Raw genomic sequence first — 14,238 nt, forward strand, 5'->3', positions numbered from 1 at the left:
GCTGTCTTCGGCAGTCCTTAAGGTACCAGCACAATAACACACTCAGCAAAATATCGTCTAATTATCGTCATCGATAAAATCCCAGAAAATATCGAGATATTATTTTTTTGTCAATATCGCACACCCCTAACATCAAATAGCATTAGCATTGGAGACATAACTGTATTTAAACATTCATGCTTTTTTTTTTTTTAAACAGGCTGTATTTTTACAGACTTTTCTTAGTGTGTAGACACAATTGCACATTGGGTGTGCTGTTACACAGTTATATGGCAGGTCCCAAACGTTCAGACTGAAAACATTTCCAAAAACCTATTTTGATTGGATTTCAAACCACATACAGGTTCATGAAAAACAGATTTCATGGTTTTATTTTAGTCAGATTCACTAAAAAGTGTCAATATCGCACACCCCTAACACATCAAATAGCATTAGCATTGGAGACATAACTGTATTTAAACATTCATGCATTTTTTTTTTTAAAACAGGCTGTATTTTTACAGACTTTTCTTAGTGTGTAGACACAATTGCACATTGGGTGTGCTGGTACACAGTTATATGGCAGGTCCCAAAAGTTCAGACTGAAAACATTTCCAAAAACCTATTTTGATTGGATTTCAAACCACATACAGGTTCATGAAAAACAGATTTCATGGTTTTATTTTAGTCAGATTCACTAAAAAGAACTAACGAATAAAGAAATAAATGCAGTTTTCACTCCCAAAACTCTGCTTTGTGTATGTGGCCATATATAGACCGTATATAGAGGAAGTGGAGAAGTGACAATTATCAAGCAATCCTGCAATTAAGCAACATTTAAAATAAAGGGCACGGTGGTACGATTATACGTCCCCTTTCCTTTTCTGGAAAATTCTACACAATACCGCTGTTCAGTACGGAAGTTCTAAGTGGCCGTGCATTATTATCTTGTTTTCTCGTGATCACGACTTCATTTTCTCATGATCTCGACATAACGAGTTGTTTTCTCGTTATCACGACATAACAAAAGTTGCTTTCTCATTATCACGACTTAATTTTCTCGTGATCTCGACATAACAAAAGTTGTTTTCTCATTATCACAACTTTATTTTTGTCGTGATCTTGACATAACAGAAGTAGTTTTCTCATTATCACGACTTATTTTTGTCGTGATCTTGACACAACAAAAGTTGTTTTCTTGTTATCACGACTTATTTTTCTCGTGATCTCGACATAACAAAAGTAGTTTTCTCGTGATCATGACTTATTTTTCTCGTGATCTCGACATAACAAAAGGTTGTTCTCTTACACCAGTGTTTCCCAACCGGGGTGTCATCTGTCGAGAGCAGGGGTGCCGTGTAAAAAATCCTTTTTTAAAGGGGTCATATGATGCTGCTAAAAGGAACATTATTTTGTGTATTTGGTGTAATGAAATGTGTTTATGCGGTTTAAAGTTCAAAAAACACATTATTTTCCACATACTGTACATTACTGTTTCTCCTCTATGCCCCGCCTTTTTGAAACGCGTCGATTTTTACAAAGCTCATCGTTCTGAAAAAGCGAGGTGTGCTGTGATTGGCCAGCTATCCAATGCGTTGTGTAGAAATTCAAATATTGTGACAACATTTATTTTGTAGGGTGCCGCAAGTTTCCAAAAGGGTGTCGCGACTAAATAAAGGTTGGGAAACACTGTCTTACACAACTGCGCCAACAGGTGGCATCGAACTATTGATGGGGAGTTGTATACTGTATATCCACTATACTGTATGCATTTGGGACAGAGGACCTTCTTCGTGCTCGCTATAATTTGTGCAGTTCATTACTGACATTTAATTGACATATAAATGTTAAATGTTTGAATAAATATGATCATTTTGCTTGAAATTGTATCTGTTATCTTACGTTATTACTGCTGCACGACTCATCACAGTTTCTCATTTACAACGACGTATTTGTAATGTGCATCTTTCTTATTTTTAATCTTTATTGTTAATAAATGTATATTAATAAGAAATGTGATTTACATAATTTAAAAATAAATTATGTATAATTTAGTTCAATGATGTTATAGTGTTGTAGCCTAATCTTTTGTATGTTCTACATTTCTTTGTAAACCGCACACACACACACACACACACATGAATGCTTGTTGTTAGTCCATTTAAACATGTTAATTACGCAAATAAAATGTTTAGCATAGCCTAACTCTGGAAAAAATCAGCAGTGATTAGCCTATTTATTTTATTTATTGTAGACGTCATTTCTAAGTGGAGCAACATTTGCTGAAATATCCACAAGATGAAATATAAGAGCGCACGGTTATCTGTCGATCATTTGCACCTCAAAGGGGGCTCTTTGTAAACCGCACACACACACACACACACACACATGAATGCTTGTTGTTAGTCCATTTAAACATGTTAATTACACAAATAAAATGTTTAGCGTAGCCTAACTCTGGACAAAATCAGCAGTGATTAGCCTATTTATTTTATTTATTGTAGACGTCATTTCTAAGTGGAGCAACATTTGCTGAAATATCCACAAGATGAAATATAAGAGCGCACGGTTATCTGTCGATCATTTGCACCTCAAAGGGGGCATTCCAAAACGCTGAACGTTGCTTAATGCATTAAGAGAGTGTTTTAAAAAGACCAAACTCAGTAAAAACATTATTAATAAATTATAATAGCCTATGTACAGACAAGCAGATGAGTCCAGGATGCGAACGCAACGCATTTTTCTTATAGCCTATTTCTATGGGTAAAACGCTTAACGCGTTAAATGCTTTGCATTCTTATTATGGGCTTATTTGCTTGTCTGCACATAGAATGCTTATTAATGATGTGTTTACTGAGTTTGGTCTTTTAAAACCACTGCCTTAACGCATTAAGCCACGTTACGTGTTGTCCATACGGTAGCCTATTCTATTGGAAGAAAACGCTTAATGTAGAATTAAAGGCATTGCGTTCTTATTATGGGCTCATCTTCTTGTCTGTACATAGTATGAATTAATGTGTATACTGAGTTTTGTCTTTTAAAAACACTTTAAATTAACGCATTAAGCCAGGTTAAGCATTTTAGAAGGTCCCAGTCAAGGTTGCGTTCGTTACTATAGCAACAGTAGACTCATTATACATTGTGTTTTAAAAGTCAAACAATCATTGTTAAAAGAACCACTTTTGTTATGTCGAAATCACAAGAAATTATTTTTATTCTTACATTTTTATTTAGTCTTCCTGTACAGCACTTTGGTCTCCACATCGTGGTCTTGAAAGTGCTTTATAAATAAATAAAGTTGAAGTTGAAGCTGAAGAAAATTAAGTCGTGATAACGAGAAAACAGCTTTTGTTATGTCAAGAAAATTAAGTTGTGATCACAAGAAAACAACTTTTGTTATGTCGTGATCACGAGAAAACAACTTTTGTTATGTCGTGATCACGAAAAAATATATAAAAAAAATATAATAATGCATGGCCTCTTAGAACTTCCGTAGTTCAGACATGCATACAACCGTAAGGCCACCATCAGCATTACATTTTGATAAGAGTCATTCTAACAGACATTCACTGTTTCTGAAAAGGATGCATGCTAAACACTCGCACTCATGTATGTCTAGAGCAGTACAGTCACACATGACTGACTAATAACAGCCAAGAGAAATCCTTCAGAATGACTAGTGTTTGTAAATATTATCATTGGGATTCATTGCTGAGGAAAGAAAAAGGAAGGGCTGTTGTAAATCTCACATGGATTTTACTGTTATGTTGAGGACTCTGAATTGACTTTTGTTTTAAAGGAATAGGTCTCACTAAATTGAAAGGTTTGCTGAGAATTTACTCACCCTTAGGCCATCCATGATGTAGATGAGTTTGTTTGTTTCTTCATCTAAACCAACAAATCGAGTCATGTAGATTACTTGTGGATTATTGTGATGTTTTTATCAGCTGTTTGGACTCTCAATCTGATGGCACCCATTCACTGAAGAGGATCCATTGGTGAGCAAGTGATGGAATGCTACATTTCTCCAAATCTGTTCCTATGCAGAAAAAACGAATCTACATTTTGGCCTGAGGGTGAGCAAACATTCAACAAATGTTCATATTTGGGTTAACTTTTCCTTAAATTATATATCCTTTAAACCTACCTCCAAACTAAAACAATATCTTTCAGCAATTAACATTTTTTAACTAAAACATTATTTGCATATTTGTTTATTAAGCCATTTCCCTCATGGGGGCAACTGTAGGTGAGTTTCACCATCATTGTAGGAACATTTCATCCTACAATGTATGCACAACCTGACCTACACAGACAAACACACACCAGGAGGGAAAGATATTAGGTGTTATGCGAATTTTGGAATTAAACAGTGAAAACAGTGCATAAAAGCAGAGCATAATCTCTCCGTCTCTAATCTTGCATGAGGCAGTGATAAAAGTTGACGTGTATATTGATGTTCAGTGATCTTATAAAAGCTTCCTGACTTTCCTGACTGTAATTACACAGGCACTTTGATTTTGTTTGTTTCTCCTTATTGAAGTTTCCCTCTAGAGGTTCTTTTTGTGATCTTATTTATTCATATCTGCCAAAAAACTCCCCCAAGCAACTCTCGCTGTCTTTTTCTGAAGCCTCCTACATCAATACGGGTTTTATTGGACGTTACCTGTGGCTACATCTCATTTAGAAGAAATTATTTATCCAAAGCAACTTAAAGTACACCAACCACACGCTCGGTTCTGCTGGAGCAACCCGGGGTTAAGTGTTCTGGTCAAAGACACAATGCTGAATTCCCCATTATAACTCTTCTATTGTTTTCCTTTTCACGTATAGCACCCTTAATCAATCAAAGCACAGTTTATAACTTGTTTTTTTTTTCTTTTCGTTTTTATCTCTGTATGATATCCAATCCACATCCTATTTGTTGGGCATTTCTAAATTTCTGCTCAGTCAATTTGCAATAAAAAAAGAAATTGCACAATAACTACCGACATGTTGCCATAAATGAATCCATTCAACTCCTTAAATGCGCCGCTGTATGTTAACTACAAAAATAACTAGTTCATTCTCACCGCTGTCTCCATCCACCTGAGGGGAAGTTAATTTGGGCTCTTGTGCCGGAAGATTTACCTTGACTCTGACAGCTAAACAGCACCGTTTAAATATCACCCCCTCTTCCTCTCACATTGTCCCGTCAAAACAAATGCAAATGCAGACTTCAGAGAAAAAAATATGTATCACACTCCGACTCTATCAAATCCTCAGTTTCAGCTGCTATGCTTCTCTCAAGGGCAGAGCAGGTTTGATGACTGTCCTTAGAGGAGGACGTCACCAGCAAGTCGTCAGACGGAAACCTTCGCAATGCTGTTACAAAGAGGAAGGGCATTCATAACTGCCAACAGACCCACTTATACAGCTTGGGAAATTTAAAAATAACATGTTTCATATGTGTTCATGGGTCTTCGTGTTTCATTTTTCACTCCAAGCCAAAGAAATATATTCAATTATCAGAGAATACTACCTGCATATTTCTTTTTCACTATCAATATTAGATTCGTAAAGAAAGAAATGTTCAATTCAATCGAGATTTACACTTAACCGTTCAAAAGTTTGGGGTCGGTTTGGTACTTTCAATACTTTTAATCAGCAACGATGCATTGAATTGATCAAAAGTGACAGTAAAAACAATAATAAAAATAATAGACAATATAAGACAATAATAAAATGGGGGGGGAATCACAGTTGAGGCATTAAAGACTGGAACAATGGCTGTTGAAAATTCAGCTTTTCCATCTTTTATATACATACATATAAAAATCTGGAAAATATGAACAATATTACTTTTTCAGAACTAATATTACATGTATAAACTGTAATATTAGTAATATTAATATTAGTAATATTAATATAAAAAAAAAAAATGTTTTTATTAAATTCAGTCCAGATTTGTGTCAATCACTTTTCACACCACGTTGCAGCCCCTCGGTGACCCCAATCTGAAAGCCCCTGTGTTCACATGTCTAATGGTTGTGATAGAGCAGTATCAGAGTAATATTGGATGGAGAAAAAAACACAGATGCTCAGAAATACAAAAATGGCTCCTCACTCCAGGCCAAATCACGTAACTCGGCTCAAACACTGTGGCCCAGCGCAGCCTACCTAAGCCTCACGGCAAGCTGATGCTCACACACACTCGGATCAGCTTGCTGTGCTCTCATACTTAGAAGAGGGGTGAAATTTCATTGTACAGAGTGACAGAGCGTGGCTGGAGAAGAAAGGGATGACCGGAACGGATTCATTCACTTTCCACACACACACCTTCGTAAAGCTCAGGAGCTCGCAGGAGTGCAGTGAGGTGGTACGACGGGTTACACAGCCCTGGTTCACACTGTCAAAGGGGTTAGAGCAGGAAGACCAAGTTAGCTAGGGTTTTTTATTACACTTAAGGTTAAAGCAGAGCTGGACTTAGACTGAAGTTAAAGCAAACCTGAGGTTAAAAAGTGATTTGAGGTGAATTGAGGCTGTCCCACATAGTCCTGAGCAGGAAAGTACTGGCAGCCTCCAAAATGGAGTTTCTTTTGAGTTGTGACTAGTTAAGGATCTCCTGTCAGGTAGAGGATTAGTCAAACCACAGAATCTCCGCTGTCATCACGCTGTCGGATAAACAAGGGGACCGTCAGGAGCTTGTGTGCATGTCGACTACTCTTCCAGGCTTGCCACACTGATGGATGTGATGGCTGTCTCTCTCTCTATGAATAGTCCTGCCATGTGCAATGCATAGATTTAAACCTGCTAACCAGTATGACATGCAAAACAGTCAGATTGATAGACAGAAAAGACAGAGATGGACAGAAATCTGGGCAGACAGACTCAGTTTAGTAGACTGAAAAGCAGGCCTGTAACTGAAATAAGATGTATGTTGTCTTTTTTAGTCCTAACTTTGTTCATTTTTGGTTTCAAGTGCTTTATTATTGCTTGATTATTTTTAAAACAGCAGTAAGTCAATTCATTGTTTAACAAATTAAATTAAATTAAATATTATATAAAATTACATTATCAGCCTGCATAAGGAAATGATTAGACAAATGTCTTAAAATGAGTTTAACACCTCTGTGCTACAGTGCATCATTAGTGTTTTTGTCTTGTTTTACAGTTTAAAAATTAAGCGCTCATAAAAACTTAATAGCTTTATCACATACAAAGACTTCCTTTCTGAGAATACATCTTAATATCAGTATATTTCTCATTTAAGCATAAAAGTAACAAAATATAGAAAGGTTTACAAGTATACATAAAAATGTATTACATTTTATTTAAATATAAATTTTCATTTTAATGCATTTTTTTTTAATATAAGAATGTTTAGGGGATTTAATTTTTTACAATAAGACAAGACAAAAAAACATGTTTCTTGCAATGCACAACTTTTAGAAATACTCTTTCCTGATTTAGCATGTGAGAGTGGAAAAGGGAGAGAAGATATGAAGACTTTCTCAGAATATATCTTGAAATGAGTACTTTTTTTTCCTTTTTTTTTTTTGCAGAGGTTCATAACCTGTGTTGAGGCTCATAAATAAAATAAACTTCAATAATCATTATAAATAAACCATATAAATAAATAAATAATGCCTGTGGTGAGGAAAATTAACAGAATTCAAGTTATATTCTGAAATGTACAAATTATATATATTATAAATATATTTTCTTATTTAATATGTTTAATTAATATAATCTCTTAAGAAGGTTTAGATTTTTTTTCATCATTAAACAGGACACTGCTAAAAATAAAAATTTCATTTAATTTTTCATTTAAAATATTTTTTTCTTATTTAATATAATCTTGTACGAATTATTTCACTACAAAGCAAAAATACATACTGCAGGGTACAACCCTAAAAATCTTCTTTGTGACTCTGTATGTTAGCGTGTGAGAGGAGGAAAGGTAGAGAGGAGCACAGTGGGTCAGTGAGAGAATAAAACAGCAAGAGATGGCTAGAGAGAGAGAGAGAGAGAGAGAGAGAGAGAGAGATACTGGGGATCACAGGGCTTTAGTCAGGATCAGGTAGTGGCTGCAGATCTGCGTTATCTTGACCTCCTCCAACTACACAGACCTACACATACACACACTCAGACCCTTCTGCACTGTTTGTATGTGTGCTGCAAAGAGTCCTGCTAAGATCCTTCATTCCCCAGCTTTAAGCAACACACACATACACACACCAGCAGGTACGCACACTTGAGCCTCTCAGAGCAACATGGTTATTAGTCCATAGCCTATAATATACTCTAAAACAATGTTATCATTCTATTTTACATCCATTGTACCCTTGCATGAGAGTGACAACATGCATGTTAACATGTATTTTGCATTACAGCAAATGAAACCTGTATTATCAGAAGGACTGAATTTTGCAAAAAATCAAGTAAGATATGTCGTGTCAGATGGATTATATTGTGCATTAAAGCAAATGTCATCTGTATTGTCAGTTTGGCTGAACATTGCATTAAAGCACATGAATGACCAGAGCACAATTTCTTTTCTTTCAGCTATGCAAAATTTTTGCTCAGCTCAACAAAAATTTGCTTTGCAAATTATTTTGGGGGAAATCGTTTGGACATATTTTGCAACTCGTAGTGTGAATAGGCATTTAGAGGCATTTAACAAGAACTAAAACAAGTACACCCCCACAAATGCATTCAAACATATAAAAAGAAATTTCACGTATGCAAACACACAGTTTAAAAACCAGCTGTAAAAATTTGTTTTCAAAGTTGAAAATATACAGCAAATATTACTGGAGTATGTTTTACAAGACAATACTATTTCAGTCTATTTCAACATTTCACACTTAATTCAATGTGTTACAGGTCATTTCTTTGTAGGCCTAATTATTTGTGAAAATAGTTTCTACACCATTTTTTTTCAGTGTAACTCAAAATCAAGCTGTAAGAGTTTTAACCAGTGAACCACTTTTTGTTTTCTTTTTAATAGTGCATCTATACTTTCTGGAGATTATCTGATTTCAACTTAAATTCCTGATGGTTTGTCTGTTGTGGAAAGAAAATGTCTCTCTAATTTATGTGTTGTGCAGGTTTGGCTACAAGTTGTGTTTCTACCTCTTTTTATGTGCGAAAAAAAGAGCACAGCCTGTTTTCTTTTGGCAGCCAGGCCTGTCTGTGCTGCATCTGAGGTCTTGGAGACCAGGCTTTATGGAACATCATTATTTTTGTCTTTTTGAGGTTAACTGCCAGGGCCCATGTCCGACCGAAATTGTTCAAGGGGTCAAGATCTCTCTCTGAAGGGAGAAACCATGTGCAGACAGGATACATTTGACTTGAGATTGTTCCAGGACGCCTGTGCTCCTTCATTAATGTGTGTATCGAAAAGTTTGGGACTCCCGACTGACCTGCTTTCAACTCCAGGGACGAAATCTGTGTGTTTTCTGCCAGCTTTACCTGCTCACTTACTCTTAGTCTATATTGATTTGATGTATGTTTTTCCTCTCACACGCTCAATCAATTTGAGTAGGAGACCCTCACTGCAAATTGAACCTCTTTTTATGTTTGCTCAAAACAAATGCAACAAAAATCAAGTCCTGTCTTGATTTTAACTGGAGTGGAGAGAAGGTTTTCAATCTGTACCGATTACTCTTTTTGCAACCCAGAGAGAGCTGGTGCCAAAGCCAAAAAAACTCAAAAAGTTAACCAGCCCAATAAACCAGAAACTATTAATGTTAGTGTCCAATGTCCTCACCATAACGTTTTCAACAACAACAACTCAGTCTGGCTAGATGGACTCAGAAAATAAAGCTAGAAAGGCACAAAACTAGATCGTTTCCATTATAATGTCTAGTGGAAATCTGGCACACATTCTGCTCATGAAGACATCCTATTTTTGTCACTCTGCACAGTTATTCCAGATGCAATATTTTTCCAGTCCATCTGAAAATAAAATATCACAGGAATAAAATACATATTTAAATGGCAACATGAAACCCAGCTCTTGATGAAGTGTGAAGCATAAAATCACTGAATTAAATTACAATGGTTATTAAGTAAATGAAATTGACATTTTAGTAAGTGAAATTGCTACCATAAAAAAAGCAATACAATTTTGACAGTATTTAATTCATTTACATTTATGCATTTTACAGTTGGTTTTATCCAAAGCAATGTATACTGCATTCAATGTATACATTAATTAATTTAGATTAATATTTTTTAAACATAAATTAAGGCATAGTTTTAATATACCACTAAGTCTGGGGTTAGAAAGATTTTTCATGTTTTCAAAAGAAGCTCATCAAGGCTGCATTTATTTGTATTGTTACAACAATAATATTGTGAAATAGTATTACAACTTAAAATAGCTGTTTCCATTTTAATAATATTTTAAAATGTAATATATTCTTGTGATGACAAAGCTGAATTTTCAGCATCATTACTCCAATCTTCACTGTCACATGATCCTTCAGAAATCATTAAAATATGCTGATTTGGTGCTCAAGAAACATTTCTTATTTTCAATGTTAAAAATGGTTGTGCTGCTTAATATTTTTATGGAGATTGTGATATGTTCAAAACAATAGTGTTTTACCATCACTTTTGATGAATTTAATGTATCCTTGCTGAATAAAAGTATTAAATTCTTCAATAATCATACCTGACCACACTCTTTTAAACTTTAGTGTACATTTTAAAATTTTAGACAATGTTAACTTTTTAACAATAAATGCTGCAAAAAATGTTCATTGTTTGTTCAGGATAATTCATGGATTAATTAATATTACCTATTTGAATCTTATTGTAAAGAGTAACCCACTCATTTTTACTAGCGTTTTATTAGGTGGGTCGTTTCTGCGAGGAATTTTTCTAATCTTTGCTTTTCACACTGTGCTTATACTGGGTTATACTGGGTCATTTTAAACCCCGTTTTTAACGCCGGGTAAAGGTATGTTTTACACGTAGTTTACAAACAGGGTTAGCACTGCGTTTTACTCAAAACCCTGTTCCTGAGCAGTGTTAGCGCCGCTTTTGCGGTGTCAACCCCACACTGCGGCCTTAATGCCTTTTTTAAATGTTACGGCTATACAACAATCACATGCCTCATTTTCACAGGCTTTGAACAATCATACACAGTGCGTCAGTTTAGCATTTGAGGGGAAAGTATAAAAAATGGTCATGGAAAACAGAGTAATTGGAGTTAAGAGACGGTTTTATTCTTTTTCTTCTTCGGGAAAAACTTGATAGTAGATTCGGCAATGAGGACGTGTAATACTAGAGCCTACAAGAGGCTTTCTGAAAACCCGTCACATGCTGCGTTTGACCAATGACAATGACATATGCAAAAAGAACATTAAGCCAGGGTTTAGGAATGTACAGTGTGCAGCTCATGATTATCCAAGATTAATTGTTAAAGGTTATGACATTTTGATTAAACATTAAAGGGGTCATATGACGTTGCTAAAAAGAACATTATTTGGTGTATTTGGTGTAATGCAATGTTTATGCGGTTTAAGGTTAAAAAAACACATTATTTTCCATATAATGTACATTATTGTTTCTCCTCTATGCCCCGCTTGAAATCGCATCATATGACCCCTTTAACCCTGGGTAAAGAATAAGTAGTGTAAACCGTGAATCAAGATAATCCAGGATTCCGTTTTCCCGGGCTTCAGAATGACCCAGGGCTTTTGGATGAACAATTCCTTTCAGTACTGCCATCAGAATTAAATTGCTGTTACAGAGCTTTTGAAAAAGCATCCACATAATCGTGACCCATTCCCTGCGCACGCAAGATTTAGATACTGTAGGTCTTCAGGGAACGAGATAAAGGGGTTTTACCTCTGGATGAACGATACACGAGCCCTCAGGGACCGCTTACCTTTCCATACGTTTGTACTGAACCCACTCAATGCTGCTATCAGAAGTCAGCTAGATCAAGAAATAAGCTCCCAGTCTCTTCTGGGAGTTCGATATGTGTGTGTTTGTTAGACAGGTAAGAAGGGGGGGGGGGGGGGGGTGCTTTTGAGATTAGAACGATACGAAATGAGACCAGACGGGTAATAAGACAAGCTCCAGCACAGGTGGGGAGCCACAAGTGCTCATGACCCTCCATCTACTTCGCAGTTTAATGTAATCATGCGCATACACACACACGTTTAGCTTCCTATCACCTCTCCTGTTGAACGTAATTACCCAGCAGTCCTGTATTTATCACGTCTACGAGCCAGCTTAACTACACAGTCACGCACATTTACAGAAACAGAGAGGGAGCCAAGTGCTTTCTGTAGTTCTAAATGGATGAACAGGTCATCCCAACTGCACACACACACACACACACACACACACACACATATATATATATATATATATATATACACTGTATATATATATATGAGCCATCAACACAATTGTCTGTGTATGGCTGAGCAGAATAAAAGGAAAAAAAACCTGAGTAGGATTTCATTTTCATTAAGACCAATTCCCTTGAGATCCTGTAGGTCTGAGTCTTTTTCCTTTTCTTATACATCATGTCTTCTAACAGGGACTAATGAAGCTCAGTGCCTGTTCAAATGAATATTTTAGATTTGGCTAATGAGGATGAGAGAGAAGGCGCACTATAAGAGAGAAAAAGAGTGAGAGAGAAAGAGAGATTTATGGAGGTAAAGTGGTGGGCGCTTGAACATTAGGCCACACTAGTAGGCAGCCGCAGCACTGATGCACTGTGGGACACCGGGCGACAGACATTAACACAATGGCTGGGTGCAGACCCGGAGAACGACACTCATCCCTTATTAAATGTGAGTGTGTGTGTGTGTTTGTGCACATATTTAACAATATACTGGGGACAAAATGTCCAAAAATGATCTAAATCTGACGAAACTTATCGTGGACGTCCTCAGGAAAAATGATTAATAAATAAAGATAAAATTTTAAATGTAAATTTCATTTTAAAATGTAAATAAATATATTAAAATCTATAAATTATATACATACTGACACACACACAAACATAAATATATATTAATTTCAGATTTATATAAAATGTTGTCAACTAGCTGAAATAAAATAGGTTTTTATGTATAAAAAATATATACATAAGTCACACAGAAAAGAAACAATTTTCACTCAGAAATTGCTAGTACATTTCACAATTAATTATAAAAATACATCATGAAATAAAAAATACATTGAACTAAACATTAAATTTTGAAGTAAAAAGACTTAGTATTTTAAAGTAGTATGTTCTTGTAACAAGGACAAGCCCGCCAGCTGCTCCGAAGTCAAGCCCGCATGCCGTTCGTCAGTCCCCGAGATTAGCCCAGTGAGGGCTCCTGTTCCAGAGTTTAGCCAAGAAAGGGCTCTAGTCCCTGAGTTTAGCCCAAAGTGGGCTCCAGTCCCCGAGTTTAGCCCAGTGAGGGCTCCTGTTCCAGAGTTTAGCCAAGAAAGGGCTCTAGTCCCTGAGTTTAGCCCAAAGTGGGCTCCAGTCCCCGAGTTTAGCCCAGTGAGGGCTCCTGTTCCAGAGTTTAGCCAAGAAAGGGCTCTAGTCCCTGAGATTAGCCCAGAGTGGGCTCCAGTCCCCGAGTTTAGCCCAGTGAGGGCTCCAGTCCCCGAGTTTAGCCCAGTGAGGGCTCCAGTCGTCTGCTCCGCCATGGCCTCCTGAACTGTCTGCTCCGCCATGGCCTCCTGAACTGCCTGTAGGGATTTCTTAATACCACAAACCACGGGACTGTGATATGCCACAGAAACAACTCATCATGAGATGACGAACCAATCTAATCAAGAGATAACACAGAGATCTTTTGTATCAGGAATACAACTTACAGATACCTCGTGATGTCTTGTGACCGCCAATGAATGAACTACTACATCCAACAGGAAGAGGACGAGTAATTTAATCACACCCTCAGGCTTGCAAAACAACGGAACAGTGATAATCCTCAGTAACCAATCAGCAACGGAATTCCCACCACAGCCATGAAGAGCTTCTCAGATTTCAGCAAAACGTAAGTACAAACAAATCTCACATCTGCTGAAATGGGTGCTGAATTGGTGAATTGAGTTAAGCAGTAAAGATAAGAAAATCTCTGCTTTGTGATTGTCTCGGGTTGAATTTAAAGTCAAACCTTGCCAAGATCACGTTAACCTAGCTCGTAGCGTATAACTTATCAAAGAACGTATTATCCTGTGGCCAAGGAAAATACACACAGTCAGATTAAGATACACGGACATTAACGGCTCGCTGGAAGACCGTTG

At 36.5% G+C, this 14,238-nt stretch overlaps 1 protein-coding gene across 1 annotated transcript in view; it reads right to left on the reverse strand.

Annotated features, from left to right (window-relative positions):
- LOC107684990 (transmembrane protein 132C-like) overlaps positions 1 to 14,238 on the reverse strand; it is a 239,349-nt gene that overhangs the window by 136,463 nt on the left and 88,648 nt on the right. The gene's annotated exons all lie outside the window — the stretch shown is intronic.

Source organism: Sinocyclocheilus anshuiensis, unplaced genomic scaffold (genome assembly GCF_001515605.1).
Source record: "Sinocyclocheilus anshuiensis isolate Anshui unplaced genomic scaffold, SAMN03320099.WGS_v1.1 scaffold605, whole genome shotgun sequence".
Classification (NCBI taxonomy): Eukaryota; Metazoa; Chordata; class Actinopteri; order Cypriniformes; family Cyprinidae; genus Sinocyclocheilus; species Sinocyclocheilus anshuiensis.